Below are 19,908 nucleotides of genomic sequence, written 5' to 3' on the forward strand. Positions count from 1 at the left end.
AATAGTGATATTAGTTCGCTGTTTCGTTCACATTTATATTATTTAACAGTTTAGCTATCAGTTTTCCAATCTCCTTACATTCTACTGGTATAGTTCTAAAAAAAATGAAAAAAAATGACGTTGAAAAATGATGTTCCAGTAACTTTATCTGTCTGATTGAGTACTAGTGACTGTACCATAAAAAAAAGTAAAGAAACATCCGAATTACGATCCGCCTCCTTTTCGGGAAGTCGGTAAATACATATAAAACGGTATCCAGAGAGGCATAGTCAGTGCCGGCTTTAACTCTACTAGCGCCCTGGGCGAGATTTCTACGGCGCCCCCAACTGCAATTCAAACCCATTCGAAAAACAGAGACATACGTAGTGACCGATTGCGCGAGCGAAGCGAGCGCGATTTTTTTTATAGTCAACAAGTCAAAGCAAAAATTACGTAAAATGTAGCCCAATCGTACATAAGTTATTGCTGGTTGGTGAATGCAAAAACACGGGGACATAGGTTCTGATTGCGCGAGCGAAGCGAGCGCGAATTTTTTTGTTATATTTTAGAACTCAAAACAAAAATGACTTAAAATGTAGCCCAAACGTAGATAACTCTTTTAATTAAAATTTTGGGACTTAAAGTAGTACCATAAATAGAAACTAGAAGTTACTTTCTTATTAATAAAAGGACTTAAAAACGACGCTACCTTTTTGCTAGGGTAGACAAAAAAAATTTGAAAAATAAAAACAACTATAAAGTGAAACAAGCCCGAAAAATCTTTTTTGAGATTTGGATCGCTAAAAGTCCTTAACATATATAATAAAAGGCGACTGTGAAGTGAAGAAGCCTCGAGCGAAGGGAACGCGAATTTTTTTGTGTAGTGGGACATTAAATTAAAAGTAGCTATATGTGAAAAAAAATGCAAGGGTAAAGTAAAGAAACCGCGAGCGAAGCGAGCGCGAAAATTTTTCAGTTTTGGGACATAAAAGTAGTGTATCTAACGCGCCCGGCATTGTATGACAATACATTAATTTAATTGAAATTTCTTGGTCGAGGAGCGTACCGCGGCGCCCCTGAGCCCACGGGCGCCCGGGTTATTCGCACACCCTGCACCATAGGTTAAGGCGGCCCTGATGCTATCCATACATTTGGATACAGTTCTTGTAAGCTGCGATCTTTGATGAAATTTAAAACAAAAATAGGAGTAAAATTCTGATCAAGGATTGGTTGGGGGCGCCTGCGGCGCCCCTTATGTCCGGCGCCCTGGGCCGTCGCCCAACCGCGCCCTACCCTAAAGCCGCTACTGGGCATAGTTATTTGACAAGGACTGGAACAGTCTATCTATATCTTCTCATTTCACAAAGATGAAGTTTGTTTTTTGTTTGTTTATTACCTACTAGATATCGATTGGAAAAAATCTTATTATCCAATCCAGATGCTCGGAGTAGTTCTCACGCTGATTCTCGTGTCTACAGCTAGTTGAATAGGTAATGAATATCAATATAATATATAATGCTACTCAAGAGGCGGAATACGATCATTTCCATAATATTATTTGGAGGAAACCAGTCACACTGGTCTATTTCATTCAGCCATCAACGAAAGTTAATAAAAATGGTAACTATAGTAAAAATAGATTCCAAAACCTGTTACATAACTATACCTACTTTTATAGGATAACCAGATGAATATTTTGTTTCTCACGGCTTCATCCGGTTTCCATGGAAACCGCTTAGTTGACCCGGAAAAATATTCGCCTTCTTCGATAAATGGGTTATCTAGCACTGAAAGATTATATTAAATGTGATCAGTATTTTCTGAGTCCAGAACTCATCGATTTTATAATATTAATGGCCAGTTACTGAAAGTTTCTGATGGCCTATCTGGAACTGATCTGACTGATAAACTACCTATAACTTTTAGTTTCACATGGCTCGGAACAGTATCTGGCAGAAATTAAACGCAGTTTTTATCTGGTAGATAGGATTAACTATGAGATAACTAACCGTCACTTTATCGGTAACCAGTGAAACCGGGTCTGAGTGTAGATTCATTTTTTAGATAATATATTTTCCTGCAGTTCTGTCTCTACATTACTTACCGCTTTTTCAATCCTTTTCAGCATAATGCATTGTTGAATAAGAGATGTGTTGTCAGGCGCCCTTGTCACCTGCTGTCTACTAAGATATTCAGCTGAAGAAATATGTAACACAAAAATACCGAGTTTACGTACTTTTTATATAGGTCTAACGTTGATGTAGATATATGTGGAGATTATTTTTCCGTTTTAGGGTCAATTTTTAACCCTTGCCCTGTTCTTGTTTGGCGTTAGTTTAATGGATAAAAATCTACTTCCTATATAGGTGTCTCTACATATTGGTAAAATCGTATAGAAATCAGTTCGGTAGCTTTTGAGTTTATCAAGAACGAGCAGACAAACACACAGACGCAGAGGAATTTATGTTTCAAAATATGTAGTGAAGACTTTCTATGTATCTTAACATGAAAATAAGCATGACTTACAAAGAAAACAGCCTGAACGCCATTGAAATAATGTGTCGACGAAAAGGCAATTTTCAAAACAAAACCGAAGCGTTCTATTCGCATTCAAATTTCTGACAGATTGATTTTTTTAAGTCGGAAGAGATTATAAACAAGTACAGATAATAAAACTTAATAGGTGTCATTAGCAGAGAGTCTATGGTAGTTGAGGTGTCACTGAAGAGCGGGATCAGAAGTACTACTTATACTACTGTACTTTAAATTTATCGTAATCCTACGTACTCTAAACACCGAATTCAATCGAGTTTTAGGAACAACTAATTTTAATGAAAAATTAAGTGAAGAACGGCTGCATTATTTTAAATGTAAATGTTTTAAATAAATAAAAAATGTTTGCCAAGCTTTACCTAACAATTTTCCGCATTTGACTTTCTGCGGCTTACCTGTGATGGTATCTTTCAAATTGTGACGTAACATGTTTCGTCTAAACTGCTCGTCAAGGTCACGGCCGTGTGCGTGTGTGAGTGCGTGTCTTTGTGTGTGTAGCCGTAGACAATGTTATGGGAGTTTTGAGGAAATACTTATAAGTTCGATAAAAGTTAAGTTTCAATAAGTTGCTAGATTTTGCCGAAAGTTTAGGTGACAAGGGTGTTCTGAGGTATATTCAGGATTCTGTAATGTTAGTAACTTTTTTGATATTGTCTAACTCAATTGACTCAAGTGTCAATTCCACAACATTGGATGTCAACTAAGTATTTAGTCCAGTAGAGTGTTATTTTCAGAAATGACAATGACCTAGTTTTGGGGGGCACGTTAAACTGTAGGTCCCGGCTGTCATTTGAACATATTTGGCAGTCGTTACGGGTAGTCAGAAGCCAGTAAGTCTGACAGTCTTACCTAGGGGTAATTGGGTTGCCCGAGTATCTGGGTTGAGGACTGAGGAGGTCAGATAGGCAGTCGCTCCTTGTAAACACTGGTACTCAGCTGCATCCGGTGAGACTGGAAGACGACTCCAACATAGTTGGGAAAGGCTCGGGAGATGAGATTGTGTTCGGTTATAAGCTAACTACTTCGATGGAGTAGAATTTGTGTTTTATCTAAATAGAAAAATTCATACTTATTTACGCACAGCCATTGAAAATTTTATCAGAAAATAAGATTTTCGTACAAACATAGCAATTTAATTATTTTGCAGCAACGAGTGACCATTTGTTGAAAATTAGCTATTGTGTGACTCGACGCGAGGTCATTGACTCTTCGCTGTTTATGCTAGCCTGGTACCTGGTCACCTAAATCTGTAGCTTATTTTCTAGAAACCAAATTGATGATCCATTGTTCTTGTTCTGTGTAGATAGTATTTTCGAAAATATATGCCTCATTACTGAAATTGACTCTACGGTAAGAAAATTGCAAACAACGGAACTTAACACACCTTCCTTCAAATAACTTTATCGCTTCTCAAGTCTTTTCACTAGCAGCTAACTTCAGGGGAGCTAAGTTATTCCACTAGAACTGTGTTTACATAGTTTATAGAGCTTTTGGCATAGTGACATTTATATTTCCGCAAACATCTAAGCATGTATCTTAGTATCCAGTTATTTCTAATACCTTACCCCTAAACTAGTACAAACACTTGTACAATATGACCAAAAACGGTTGAACCAGGAATTAAATGACGCATAACTATATTTTACATAGAATGCCACTGTATTTATTGCATCAATAAACAACATTGATTAAGATCAGCCCCCGAGGTACTATGTACATGACATATCCAAAGAATTTTATATGACAAAGCCTTTTTGGGAAATTCTTGACAATAGAATTTACAGTTAAGTCGACATTTTACAAAATTAAACGACAGATTCTGTAATATTTTTGCACACTTCTTGATGAAAATAGTGTTTCAGTTTCTTAATACAATCAGTTGTTATCTAATTTCCCCTCCCCTTTTGAGTAAAAGGGGGTATATTACCTTAGTAGTAGGTAACTAGCTGACCCGGAGTGCAGACTCACTATGCAAGGAAGCAAAGACAATACGAGATGGCAATCAGCGCGATCAGTACCGACCTCGCGCTCGCCACTTCTCGACAATGAACTCGCGGGTCATCAACCTCGCTCACGGCCGACCGGTCCTCTCGCGCCGCTGCGCCCCTGGTAGGACATTGCACGTTATGTTGCATATTTTTATCACTTATCATGTAAATAAAGGCTTTTATGGGAAAGAAAGAAACAACTCTTCTTTCCTGTATTTCGAAGGCTATTTTGATTCTTTACAACATTTTGTGACTAAGCATTTGACCCAAAGACCTTTTTAACAAAAGATTTACCAAAGCAGATTTAATTAAGTTTTCTCTGCGGTCAATTTAGTAACTTTACCGCGAATTTCTAAATCGCGACTGAAACAGTTGCAATCTTAATTTAGACAATACTAGACTAGATTTCGCTCGCGACTTCGTCTGTGCCCAGCATCCGGTCAAAAGCCATCTCCAAGGTATCTATCTATATTAGTATCTCCATGCCCAACCGCATCTTAAACAGCCCTGATAGCGTAAAAGCGAAATAGAGGGTCTATAAAGCCTAAGAAAGGACATAGCTCCCTATCCAGGTGCGGGATATGGCTCCCTCGGGTTGTGGTTGTAAGTTGTAACCACGTAGTTCATAAGTATGTTCATATGATAGCTATCCCCCCCTATACCGACTGAGCGAAGCGTAACCTTGATCGATGGCGTTTTCTATGGCATTGCGGCGTCGACCATGAACGGACGATAATTTCTAAACTGCGACAATACCGCGGAAGTGCACCCACAGCGTGTGACAAATAGGTCGATGACCTGTCACTGACATGCTTGCTTACCTCATGCAATTTCAATATCATTTCATTTAATCACTCATCATCTGCCTAGAATTTACCATTGGGGTCAACTTCTAATCTAACCAGATGCAGCTGAGTACCTACCAGTGTTTTACAAGGAGTGACTATCTGATCTCCTCAACCCAGTTACCCGGACAACCCGATACCCCTTGGTTAGACTGGTTGTCAGTTCTGACTACCCGTAACGACTGCCAAAGATGTTCAAATGACAGCCGGGACCCACTAATTTATCGTGCCATAAGATTTATAAGTCTACTCTGCTCATATTCGCCGAAAACAGCGTATAAAAGGATTTCAACTACTTACATTTATTATATGCAAAACCGTGCATAAAAAACTAGTCTTTCCTGTTTTTATGCAAAAAAAGATTTCGACAATTTTTTTATGTATCTGGAAGCTATCCAAATGCAAGTTCCTAATCTCTGGCGACTTTTACGACTTTCATATACTACTGCCGATTACTATTGTCAACATTTTCATAATTAATTCACTTTCAAATAGACATCATGTTTTTTGAAAGAAAAACAAAACCTAACTTGCTTTTTTTTGAATATTTTTCAATTAGTACTTTTGTCAAATGACTGCTGTCGCTCTGAAATCACCAATTTGATGACTTGCACATGTGCAGTGGTGTATTTTCGTACAATTTGACTAGCGTGAAGTCACTCATAGCCAACTTCAGAGCGGAAAAGTCATTTAACAGGTACTTAAAGTGACATCTATTAGATTTTTTCGTCACCACCTGCAATAATCCATCATTTGACAATAAGACGCAGTCAGCCATGACAGTGGGCCTGTCATTTCTTCACAACCAGCCCAATAACACAGTAAGCTGACCCAATGATTGCACGCCAGTGTATCAATCACTGCCGTGCACTCGCGTGCAGAAGAAAGTGGTCACGCTCCAATCGGGCGTGGCGAGCGGTTCCTGGTTCCGGAGTTAGACAATCGAGGCTCATGAGGTGCAGGGCAGGGGGGACTGGTGAAGAGGTGGTTGGAGGCTCTTGTAATACTATCTTTACCTACCTCGTTGGTCTCGTCTAGTCGTTGTACTATGGCTGCCATTTGAACATCTTTGGCAGTCGTTACGGGTAGTCAGAGATGCCAGTAAGTCTGTCAACCAGCCTCACCTAGGGGTATTGGGTTGCGGATGTCAAATAAAATGCACTGGTACATATTTAAGAAGTTGCATCCGGTAAGATTAGGTAAGTCGTAGTGGCCTAGTGGGCAAAGAATCAGTGTGAGGGCGCGGGTTCGATTCCAGGTCAGGCAAGTACCAATGCAACTTTTCTAAGTTTGTATGTACTTTCTAAGTATATCTTAGACACCAATGACTGTGTTTCGGATGGCACGTTAAACTGTAGGTCCCGGCTGTCATTGAACATCCTTGGCAGTCGTTACGGGTAGTCAGAAGCCAGTAAGTCTGACACCAGTCTAACCAAGGGGTATCGGGTTGCCCGGGTAACTGGGTTGAGGAGGTCAGATAAGCAGTCGCTTCTTGTAAAGCACTGGTACTCAGCTGAATCCGGTTAGACTGGAAGCCGACCCCAACATAGTTGGGAAAAGGCTCGGAGGATGATGATCCGGTAAGACTAGTAGCCGACCCCAACATTGTTGAAATAAGTTATAACCCATCGTCCAAAATATATATCTCTTTATACACATGCATAGGCAGACGATGGGTTTTCATAAATTCACAAACAAGGCATTCGCGAGCCGTCAAATGGCTATCTTCAGAAATGCAAAATTATTTGACGAGAACTTTTACCGATATTAGTCATTGACGACCAAAAGGTACCAGGACTATAGAATTCGTGAAGAGGTGATAAGAGGCTCTTCTTTTTTACAAAAGCAAGTGTTTATGAAAATCTGTTTAGCAACAAATATCGTTAAAAACAATAAACAAAGTTGTAAACCTATTGATATTCAGCGCTCGTGTCCAGTTAGGCTGGAAGCCAACTTAAGCCAAGGCTTTGTGGCAATTCAATGTCAAATACAATTAATATACACAAGCGACCAGCCCCAGCTGCGCCTCGGGGTATATTATAAATACAACCAGCTGTCTTTTCGTGGTGAAAACCATATGAAAATTACTCTACTACATGTCAAATATTTTTATTTCAAATAGGCCTTTGGAAGCTCCTATGAAACGTCACACTAGTTGCACGGTTCCAAAAAGTTGGTCTCATGGAGAAGAGCCGAGAAGAAACTCCATAGACACTCTTTTAAAGAAGTAATATGTTCTGTTACATAGCTATGGTACGGGTAGTCAGAACCCAGTAAGTCTGACACCAGTCTAACCAAGGGGTATTGGGTTGCCCGGGTAACTGGGTTGAGGAGGTCAGACAGGCAGTCGCTTCTTGTAAAGCACTGGTACTCTGCTGAATCCGGTTACACTGGAAGCCGACCCCAACATGGTTGGGAAAAAAGGCTCGGAGGATGATGACATAGCTATGGTAAGCTGATAAAGTTCTGTTATATTGCTGAAAACTTAAAATTTGAATTCCTATACATAGATCGTCAAAAAATTTTTTTCGGGCTACGTTAAGGTAAAACGGGGCCTTATTTCTAAGATTCCGCTGTCTATCCTATCTATATATGTCTGTCACCAGGCTGTGTCTTATAAACCTTAATAGCTAAACAGTTGAATTTTTCACAGATTATAACAGATTTGAAAAACGTGATGTTTTTTACCGTTTTCTCCTCAATATAATATTTCGTCCGCGACTCCGAGATTCCAACTCGCACTTGGTTATGTATTTTTAAATGATCTTATTGCCCAATAAATCACAGTTTTCGTGTACTTACCTTAGATTAGCCAAACCTACATGCAGTGGACGTAACGGTTCCGTTATACAGTCTCGCTCCACTGGATGCGTCATGTCTTGCACGCCGCGTGCAATGGAGCGTGCTCTGTCACGCGCTGAGCAGAGCCCATCCTACAGTTATGTCATTGTATGATGGCTAGTACTATTCCGTATTCTTGTGTGCTTTTTAACCGACTTCTCAAAAACGAGGAGGGTATTTATCAATCGGTTGCCCCCTTCCACACCCTAGTAGGCCCTGTTGCACAAGTGACACCCCAAATGACATCCTGACGGCCCTGTTAAGTGTAACACGTCAGTTGGTCCGCGGTAAACTTAAAAACTACTGCACGAATTTTTATGCAGGCTTCACTAATATATAGAGGTACTCATGAAGAAGTTAAAAGTAGGTATATCATTTTCAGACTGACAACATGACTAGCTTTGCTTTTAATTTTAAACCAACTTTTCAAAGTATTATAAACCCAAGTTAAAACATTCCAATTTGAGTCAGTTTCCCTGTAAGTTGTGAGAGGCAAGTTAACCGTTCTCCGGTTAAACTAATAGAGTTAGGTCGCTTCCCGGCGGTGACTGTCAAAGGGTAATCATATTAACTAGATACACGTTTCGGCTGGAGGCTGTAGCATCATAATAGTTACCTATCAGTAGTTAGGTGAAAATTATTATAGAATCTAGAGTACATCATCTGCCTAGATTTTTGCTAACTATGTTGGGGTCGGCTTCCAGTCTAACTGGATGCAGCTGAGTGCCAGTGTGCCACATGGAGCGACTGCCTATCTGACTTTCACAACCCAGTTACCTAAGCAACCTAGGACTGGTTTCAGACTTTCCGACTATCCGTAACGATTGCCAAAATGTTCAAATGACAGCCGGGACCCAAACATTTTACATGCCTTCTGAGACGTAGAGAAACTCGTCATGACAAGATGGTCACCCATCCAAGGAAAGATGGCGCCAATGGTTGCTTAACCCTCCATCGGCTGTTACTTAACCAAAAAAAAAAATGAAAAAATCTGCGCTACGGAAAAGGTATAAATCCATTTCCAATTCCCTTCGTTGACCACTAATCAGGTACATCGTCCACCTCCTTAGAATTTATTGTCTCCTGGTACTTTATTAATGTATTAATTAGCGCTCTGAACTAGTCTCGAGCCCCCCACTTCTTTTAATTAAGTCGTTCTGTTCCACGGAGGAGAAAAGTTCGTATTGGATTGTCTAGTCAGCACCTACGATATGTAGGAAATAGATAGAAATATAGAAAGCTTAGCGACACTTTAACCGACTTCCAAAATTATAGGGGGTTCTCAATTGTTTCTACGTACTTGGAGAGAGGAATTAGTCGATCGAGATGATTCTTTTTTACATAAACAGGGACAGGTAACTCAAAATTATCATAAAGATAGATCTAGTTTCTGAGTAATCCTACCAATATTATTCATGCAAAAGTTTGAAAGTTTGTACATACAGTGGATGTCTTGTGTTGAACTTTGCAGAATTCAGGTTTACATGTAGGCTACTTTTTATCGCGCAGGAAACGGATAAAACTCCTGACAGTCTTTAATATGATATTTTGTGACTTGCCTTCCCTCGATGATTTCGACGATTTGATCTGAAACGATATGATATGAAACGATACGACATGTTTTTCTAAATCTTCAAAATGTTTCGCATTTTAAAAGCCAGATCACCTGAGTCCAGTAACACGCACGCACCAAATGTTTTGGTTCGGGCCGGCATCGAAAGATGATAATATTATGACTGCCCCGAGATCATTACCTCGACTGATTCACGCACCGCTGAAACCGCTGGCTTCGGAAGAATTACAAAAGCTGGCGTTGAAAAAAGATTTTTGGAAAATTCTAAAAAACGCACCGGAAATACGCACATAAATGGGAGTATTAACCATTTATGTGCCAGTCTAACCAAGGGGTATTAGGTTGGCCGGATAACTGGGTTGAGAAGATCAGATAGGCAGTCGCTTCTTGTAAAGCACTGGTACTCAGCTGCATCCGGTTAGACTAGAAGCCGACTTCAACATAGTTGGAAAAAAGGATCGGAGGAAGAAGAAATGGGAGTATTAAAAATTTGCATTTCAAATACTTGTTTTAAAAATAAATGACTGTGAATATAGTTTTGTACGTATTTGTAAAAAACTAATTTTCTTACTTGGGTCACAGTGGCCGTGTACCTGAAAGTTTCAGATACATCATCCTTTTGTACTGGTCACTTTCTATCTTTTATTTCACTTGATTGAGATGAGAAATTACTTTTTTCTCAGTTTTTGCGACAGTTTCACAATAATGTTAAAACAAGATAGCATTTTTTTTACATTAAATATTGGTTTTCTTTATGACAAAATTAATGTTCTTTACGGAGATGAATACAGTTCCAAAAGATCATAGTTTTGGCTGACCCCGTACAAAATCTTTTAAATATATTTTTACACAAAATAGTGCGTTATATATCGGACAAAATAATGTACCCCACTCTTAGTAACACATGTTCAATCCTGTGCCCTCCCGAATTAATTGACCCGTAACCCTGACGCGGCGAGTATAAATTACAGCTGACCTCGGGGTCTTTTAATCAGACACCCTACGCTAAGGGATGAATACTGAATATTGTGCTACCTTTTATTTTGAGGGTTTTATCTATGAGGTGCTCGTGGCTAAGTTATCACCGGTCGATGAAAGGTTAAGCTGGGTTGATCATTTTAAGAGTCTTCCTGTATTCCAGAAACCACTCAAATTGTTTGTCCCGGCTATCATTAGAACGTTACTGGCAGTCGTTATGGGTAGTCAGAAGCCAAAAAGTCTGACAACCAGTCTGGATAATGGATGGTTGCCCAGGATACCTACTGGGTTGAGGAAGTCAGATAGTCACTCCATGTATGTACTTACTCAAGTGCAGATCCCAGGTCGTTCAGGTTTCTGGGTTGAGGAGGTCAGATAGGCAGTCGATTGCTGCATATAAAAAAAATCTATACATCTGCTTAGACCGGAAGATGATACCAACTTAGGGAAAAGGCTAGGCAGATGATAATTTCCTTCAAATAATAATTAACTAAGTAAAATCACTACTACACAAGTACTAGGGCAGCATAAAACACGAACAGTCCCTCGACCCACTTCTTACAGGAGAAAGCACTGGTCTAGCTCGTACCAGTCTAGGCGACAATTATATCGGCGCGCGCCCGTGACCACTTTCTTACGAGTACCAGGGCAGCAGTACAAGGTCAGAGATCTTAGTATTTATGGAGTTTTAAACAGGGGGCATGGCAGTGTGCCCGCCAAGTTGAAGTACTGGGTACCTTTTTTCCGAAGCAATTAGTCGTATTTTTGAACCCTTGAGGATGAGGTATCAGATATAACAACTAACTAAGTTAACTAAGGCTAAGTTAAGTATGAAATCCTGAAACCTAGTTTTAACCACAGCATCTTCAGTTTATTTACGTACTTAAATCCAACCTAAATTGCTATAGTATGATGTGCATTATGTGTTATGTTTGTAAAAGTATTCCTGGAAGCGGTCCAGTAGTTTCAGAGATTGAACATTACAGACCAACAGGCAAACATTTTGTCTATTGAACTAACACATTTTCACTTCAGAGTAAAATAAAATAACAAATATTGCAAAATTAATTATTTTAATCTTTTGACGGATTCTGTGCCCCTTATGGATATTTTTTTTCAGTTCAAACGCGAAAACTTATAGTTAAATAAACCAAGCAATTATTCTTACATAAGACAAATGTACCCCACACAAACCTAACGTATGCTAGTAATACATAACCTCTCTTACCACGCGTGGTACAACAATATTTCATAGTCGAGTGTTTCCGCTTCCGGTTGCCAAGGTTAATGATCTATTTCACATTATTATTGTATTTGGCGATTCTATAATCGTGACCTCATCGAATCGTAAATAATGACAATGTTATATAATCTGTGTATTCAGATTATTTTTTCACTTGTCACTAGTATGTTACTCGCTGTCATTGAACACCCTTGGCAGTCGTTACGGTTAGTCAGAAGCCAATAAGTCTGACACCAGTCTAACCAAGGGGTATTGAGTTGCCCGGGTAACTGGGTTGAGGAGGTCAGGTAGGTAGTAGCTTCTTGTAAGGCACTGGTACTCAGCTACATCCGGTTAGACTGGAAGCCGACCCTAACAACGTAGGGAAAAAGGCTCGGAGGATGATGTCACTAGTATGTACTTTGTAATGTATTTTCACTGCGTCCTAAAGAAACTAATCCTCGCACCTAAGTTGAATGTAGACTATGTATTATATTAGTCTTATATTTATTTAAGCTATATTACTGCCAAGTTTCATCAAAATTCCTCTAGTAATTTTCGTGAAAAAACTACCACGGAAATCTTAGCTTTCACCCGTTTTTTGAGAGAATTTTCGCACGAGGATTAAATGTAGAATTCTCATATGCTATTTCGATGTTCAAGTTAATATAATTGACAAGTGTCATCAATATCCGTTCAGTTGTTTGTGCGTGACGAAGTCGCAGTACACACTCACAACTTTCATCTTTATAATAACAGTGTGATGTGAAATTACTTAAAAATATTTAAAAAGTTTATTTTCCTAAGCCATCTAAAAATTCTTTCCCTAATGGAAAGCTACAGTAACTTACATTTAATACATAAACAAAGACACGAACCGAACCAAACTAACTTCAATAAATACGGATTTATTTATTTTCAGACGAATCGATCACGCTAATATTATCTATAGATATATCGACAAGGCCACGATTTCACATCAAAATTAATATTTCAAGCAAAAACAGTTCGATTCCATTCGATAGTAACAATTGGCGAGTTGCCAGCAATCGACTCACTCGATACTAAATAAAATTCCACTTTTTAACTATTTGACACGAGATAGTGCTGTCCAACGTCCGGGAATATGACAGTCCCGGGAATTCGCGGGAAATTGAGCGAAATTATTTATTGCTGTCTAGGGTTTTTGCTGCCGTTAAATGTGACTAAGCGTTAAATGTTTAGTTTTAAGTACACTTTGCTGTTTATTTACACTAGCTGTTGTTCGTTTTTTCACTCGCATAAGTGGGAATTACTTCTTGTACCCGGATGAAATATAGCCTATCTCACTCGGGTACTGTGTAGCTTTCCAACAGTGTTTTTTTAATCCTTTCAGTAGTTTCAGAGCCTTCAGGGTACAAAGAAATAAACAATAAAACTCTTTGTCTTCTTTATAATATTAAGTAAGTAGGATACATAAATGCCAATTATAATATCTATGTATTTTGATATGAATTAACTCACTGTTAAAAATCGTATCCAAAACGTCAGCAGTCTGTACAACTCTTACCAGATAACATTCAATCAAAAATAGAATCAACATTACCTCGTTAGTGATATTTTTCTAAAAGGCGTCTCATTGGTAGCGCGCGCGTAATCCCGTTTCCCGGGACTTAGCGGAGTCCGGACGGATGCGACAGTCCCGCGCGGTTCCGGGGCGAGGCCAGCCCTAATGAGGTGTAGGTCGATACGGAACCATAGTGGCTTGGATCTTTTAATATTTTTTCTTTGTTGATCCGTCATATTTGACCTTTAAAAGGATTTTTATATTTAGCGAAAGACTAACGGTTTGCACGTGACTTTTTTAATGACAAATCGGAATTAGGACTTCTTTTTATTGAGGAATGGTTTTAAATATGCTTACACACAATATTTCGTACCCAAAGGGTAAAGGGGACTTAGGTATACACTGGTACTCTATAACTAAGATTTCGCAATCGCAACAAACTGTATCTCATACTCGTAATAATGATCCGGAGGGAAATCCGAAGAAAAAGCCTATCCTGTGTGTGTTAATTCAGGGTGTCAGCTTCCTGCATACCAAATTTTATCATGATTGGTCCAGTCATTGCCGATAAAGAAGTAACAAACTATCAAACATTCGCGTTTGTGATATAAGTGCCATTTAAACCTAGATCAATACTAATTCACGCCTTTTACCAACACACAAATCCGTCATTAGACCTGTCGTCCTGTATGGATCGGAGTGTTGGGCATTGAAAAAGACGGACGAGAAGAGAGTGCATGTAACAGAAATGAGAATGCTGAGATGGATGTGTGGTGTTACAAGAATGGATAAAGTGAGGAATGATTACATTAGAGGAAGTCTGAAAGTAGCGCCAGTTACAGAAAAGATGAGAAGTAGAAGATTGTCGTGGTATGGACATGTAATGAGGAGGGATGATACGCATGCAACAAAGTGTGTGCTAAGTATGAATGTAGATGGATGGAGAGGAAGAGGAAGACCTAAGAAAAGATGGATGGATTGCCTGAAAGATGATATGAATAGGAAGGGAGTGAGTGTCAGTATGACGAGTGACAGGGGAAAATGGAAGAAAATGACATATTGCGCCGACCCCAAGTAATATTTGGGAACAGGGCAGGAGAAAGAAAGAAAGACCAACACACAACGCTTTACCAACACACAACGCTTTACCAACACACAACGCTTTACGCTATAAATGTACATGAAGCACTTTCCTTCCAGCTGCATTCTGTATAATTTCGCTTTTAAAATAATCATTTTCATACAAACTACGCAGAAATACTTATATTTTGAAAAATACGGCTGTATCCGCAGGACACGCGGATATTTCGTAAGTTTGTAGTGCTGCGCTGAGAGCTCGCCATCCGTGATGAACTAGTGATGTGGCACGGGATATCCGCACTTTTAAATATCCGCACTCGATCGCTATTGTTGCGGGGGTTTTTTATTAAGTTTTCTAACGTTGTGTTCGTTTTGAAGTGCAGTCAAGAATGTTATAAATAACTCTTTGTTAGTAAAATTGATATTTTATTTGTGTCAACTTTGCACTATTTAGTTTAATACTATTATATTAATAGATGCCGACATTGCTATACATTGTAAATTTGTTGCCTGAAATGTAGACTCATTGTACAAATCCGCGACCTCGTATACAAACAAACAATTATTTATAATTCTTATTTACAAACTGAGCGACAAGGAACGCATTGAATAACAACAAATCTACAACAACGTCAGTTTACTATCTAGAAAGTAGTAAGAATACTCGTAAAAATCATCGTAAAACTGCTCTACCTACGAATCTTACCACACTTTATATATCTGATAAGAAAATTTATAGCCCCCAGCGATTGAACGAAAACATAATTGAAAAGCACAAATAAAAATGTTCAATGCAAAATATCCGCGGGTTTGGATACATCCGCGGATATATCCGCAGGTTGTCACCGGCGGATACTGTTGTTGGTACTATTTCACAGCAGCTGAATTTGCAATTTATTTAGTAGCCTTTTGGTTGTATTTTATTTTCATTGGGCTAGTATGGCCGCGGCGGTTACCGGCTGACCTGGATCGCACAGCTTACCTCTGTGTTCACAAAGGGAACAGATATTGTGCCTGTTTAGATATGTTGAAGGATTATTGTTTATGTAGTTGTAGAAGACGCTGATTGATAGTTGAAGGTTTGGCAAAAGATTGCTTCACTCTAGGATTGAGTGGCTAATCAGTGCTGTGCTTGCGTGCATAGCATACATTTAGCTGAATTTTGAATAATGAATATATTTTCTGTTTCTTTTCTGAGGATTTCGTACGCTTGCAGTTTCCTCAATGCTACTTTATCTTAAGACACCTATGATTTTTGGTGCGGTGTTCAAAATCAAGTGGGAAGTGGTGAAAGGTGATCGTTTTTGGCGCTGTCTCGTGTCATTTTGACGTTCGAAAAGTGCTGTTTTCTGCCTAACAAAAAAGTTACTAAGAATATCTGCCTGCTTAGGTACCTATAACTATTGCTGAAAGTAATGTTTCAATTTGCATAAAGAAGCAAAATGGCTCACCAACAGATTTTTTTGAACTACTTCTGGTATCGAGTACATGACGAAATAATTCGTAGCGTTAGGAAATATAACAAAACAGTTGTGCGTCATGTCCGATTGTTCATTTTATGGATAAACCGCGAATAATTGAATACTTTCACCGGAGAGATCAATTCTTAGCGTTTACGATTTAACTGTTGTGGTTAACTGTTAACTAATATAACGATTTTTATATGGAAAACTTGTATTGGAGACAGTTATGTATTTAATTAACTGTATATAAACACCTACGCTTGATGTATATGTATGCGTAATTGCATATATCAGGTACTACCTCTTTCTCAGAATAACATCTTCTTGTATCTGGATAAAATACAATGCAAAATCAAATCAATTATTCCATTTAGGCCTTTGCAAGCACTTATGAACGTCAAAAATATAACTAAGTTTGATTATAATTGCGTGCAATACTCGCTTTTGGGATAGACGATCACTCGGAACTTTTATAACATGGCTGGCATTTCTAAGGCATATTTCGTAGTTTATTTTGTTATTTATTGTGATTTTTTTGAAGTTTTTAAAGCCCGATTTAATTATTATGTTTTGATTTCAGGTAAGCACCAGTTTACTCTACTTATCCAGTGTCTGAGCAACTATTGTTGAAGCTATTCCGGTTATTCTTGGTATGTACTCATTTTAATTTAGATTATTTGTATAATTTTATCCTGATAATACTTCAAAGTGTGTGTTCTTGCTTTTAGGTAATAAAGTTTTTATCTATCAACTTCTTCCAGTAAATGCGAATGGGTTCCAGTATCACTAAAACAAATGTAATATTAGCTTTACTTAGAGTGATATTTCATCTAAAGACAGCTTCTTTGCACTAACTACAAGTCCATCAGATCAGTAAACAAACATTAATTCTTAACCCGAAGAAATAACTATGACAGTTACATGACACTAACAAACCAAAGTACAGTTTCTCATTTGAACCACAGCAGCTCAGTAATAAAATCACAGCTCCAATATATCATTCATCACATACCCACGTGTGTAGCTAACTACTAATACAATAGCACTTCAGTCTGTCTTGATTCACTATTTATTTCGCGTCCACCTGCTGCCGTCTCTCATTCATACTCCCACTGCCAGACAGATGCTTCTACTGCCAGACAGATGCTCCCTAACTCATCATCTGCCTAGCCTTCCCAAATATGTTGAGGTCGGCTTCCGGTCTAACCGGACGCAGCTGAGTACCAGTGTGCTACAAGGAGCGACTGCCTATCTGACCTCCTCAACCCAGTTACCCGGGTAATAGGTAAGACTGGATAGTAACAGTAACTGACGGATGTAAATCCCGGGTGAATGCAAAGCACAACACTAGTGTGGCGTGACGTCATCGCGGCCGTGAAATTTGATGAAAAAAAAGTCTTTTTACTCTGATATAATCAATCATTTTGTCTATGTCTGTGTGTGTGTGAGTGCATAGAGTAGACGTTCTGTAGTAAGGACAGGTGATAGAAAGCACTTTTTTGAGCTACCTTTTGATCTAAGATTTAAAACTCCGGTCCTTACATTTGTGCATTTAATTTCAGTAATAGATTGTATGAATTATCATTTCTGGTTCTGGCAGTATGTGTTCTTCTTCCATCATTCATATAAGTACACTATCTTAAACATCATTAATATGACTAAATGCAGCGTAATTTTAACCAGAAATATTCCATAACTGTAGGAACTGGTTACGTATTTAACGTCATATTAAATACTTGATAGTTCAAAGAGACCCTTGGCACTAATCCAATACATCTGCAGATTAATTACTAAGAAGTCCCAATTTAATGTTTTCCCGGAAATTCTGACATCCCTTCGCAAGTACTAGGAATGCATAACTTAATGCAGTTTACACTAACTACTCATTAGCTGCGCTTTTAATCATCTTCCGAGTCTTTACCGAACTATGTTGGGGTCGGCTTCCAGTCTAATCAGATGCAGCTGAGTACTTGGTGCCACAAGGAGCGACTGCCTATCTGACCTCCTCAACACAGTTACCCGGGCAACCCAATACCCCATAGTTAGACTGGTGTCAGACTTACTGGCTTCTGACTACACGTAACGACTGCCAAAGATGTTCAATGACAGCCGGGACTTACAGTTTAACGTGGCATCCGAAACACAGTCATTGGTGTCCAAGATATACTTAGCTGCGCTTTCAATTACAATCTATTTTAGTGTCCATCCATCTTCCTCTGATTATGAAAACAGACGTCGCTTCTGTATTATTTCATAATCTTAGCCAACCGTACGTAATCACATTTATTGGTACTAATCGATTCTATAACTATCTCTGTCTATCGAACACGTTACTCCACCGTGCGATAGAGACAGCATATTTTTTAGATGGATTGATATTTATATATCTGTTTCTGTTACGCATAGCTGTTAGCAGTGTGTGCGAGTGAGACAGAGAACACGTGCGCCAGAGTTTAATAATAGACGGCAAAGATCAATGATCTATAAAATTGATGTAGATCTATTATAGTGTTGTGACTGCGATCCGTTAGACACGTATTATATACGAGTATTAGCGTATATTAGTTATTTTTAACACGTTACTGCTGTTTTTGCAGTGCCGAAAGACTACGTAGGTGTAGTCAATTTATTAGCAGTTAGCAAAGATTTGTAACAACATTTATTATTTTTGACAAATAACTAATTTCAAAATTTAATTTCATGATAAAAAAAATTATCCAATAACTGTCGACCGATGTCACATTGCAGATATTAAAAAAATTAAAATATCCGCGATTTTTTTTTTCTTAGCAAAAGTTTTTAGCTGAATTTCCAGCGGTCTGACCTAGTTTCAGACATAGTTTGATCAGAATCTTTCAGCATAAATCACTATGATAACGACAGACCAGCAGCTGCACTGAGATCTTTGAGTGATCGAGATAAGATCTGAGGAGAAGTGCGTACTTCCTTAGAGCGTTTAACCAACTGGAACCGCCGTTAGTATAAATATGTACTGAACACAGGTATTTACACACGTTACTACCTATGTATCTACCACGGGCACATTATTATTCATATCCATGCAATAAGCAACTTTGTGCAGTTTTAAGGTAACCTTTGTGGAAAAAAATAAAACGTTATTAGAATTAGAGAGTCTATGTGATAAAGTATACCAATTTATGCGCGGAGAGCAATTTCAACGTCTCAACGTTTAAAAGTATAAATAATATAAAATAAATATTTTTTATCAAATCGTTATGCACGTACACGATAAATTGGTTTAAGATCTTTACAGACAAATATGCAACAACTTAAATGGTTAATACAGAATTGCAAAGATACCTATGGCAGAGGCGCACATATCGGCGTCTCCAGTAGGTTGTTCTCTCTAAGAGTACTTCGGCGGATACATTAGTGATGTCGCAAAGCGTAGGTATATTGTAACTGATTGTCAATCATTTCGCCGTTCAGATGACAGATAGAGGTTACGGCTGATTTTCAGTAGGTTTGCTGATTGAGATGCTTTTAAAGTGCTAAGTGAGATAATTGAAAGTCTTAACTTTAGTGTACTCAATGTAGCAAATCACTAGCTGTTTTTATGCGATTTCACCTGCGTCCCGGAGGAGTTTTATTCCATACTCGGATAAAACATGTTACACGGCGGTTACACGGCGGTTACACGGCGGTTAGAATTTTTTAAATCGGTTAAGTAGTTTCGAAGATTTAAGGTTCAAACAAACAAAGGCAAAAACCTCTTTATAATGTTGGTTAATATTTAGAAAAAAATATAGTACAAAAAATAGTAAAAAACCTTACTTCTATAACAATTGAGTACATCATTAATAAAAATAATAAAGGCTA

General features: G+C 38.4%; 1 protein-coding gene and 1 long non-coding RNA gene across 3 annotated transcripts in view; both read left to right on the forward strand.

The window, feature by feature from the left end:
- The window catches only part of LOC124643997 (RNA-binding protein Musashi homolog 2), a 117,746-nt gene that overhangs the window by 28,635 nt on the left and 69,203 nt on the right, over positions 1-19,908 (forward strand). The gene's annotated exons all lie outside the window — the stretch shown is intronic.
- The window catches only part of LOC124643998, a 47,845-nt gene continuing 44,585 nt past the window's right edge, over positions 16,649-19,908 (forward strand). The window contains exon 1 of the long non-coding RNA XR_006985995.1: positions 16,649-16,718. This is a non-coding gene — a long non-coding RNA (uncharacterized LOC124643998). The remainder of the gene's footprint in view (positions 16,719-19,908) is intronic.

Source organism: Helicoverpa zea, chromosome 29 (assembly GCF_022581195.2).
Source record: "Helicoverpa zea isolate HzStark_Cry1AcR chromosome 29, ilHelZeax1.1, whole genome shotgun sequence".
NCBI classification, from domain to species: Eukaryota; Metazoa; Arthropoda; class Insecta; order Lepidoptera; family Noctuidae; genus Helicoverpa; species Helicoverpa zea.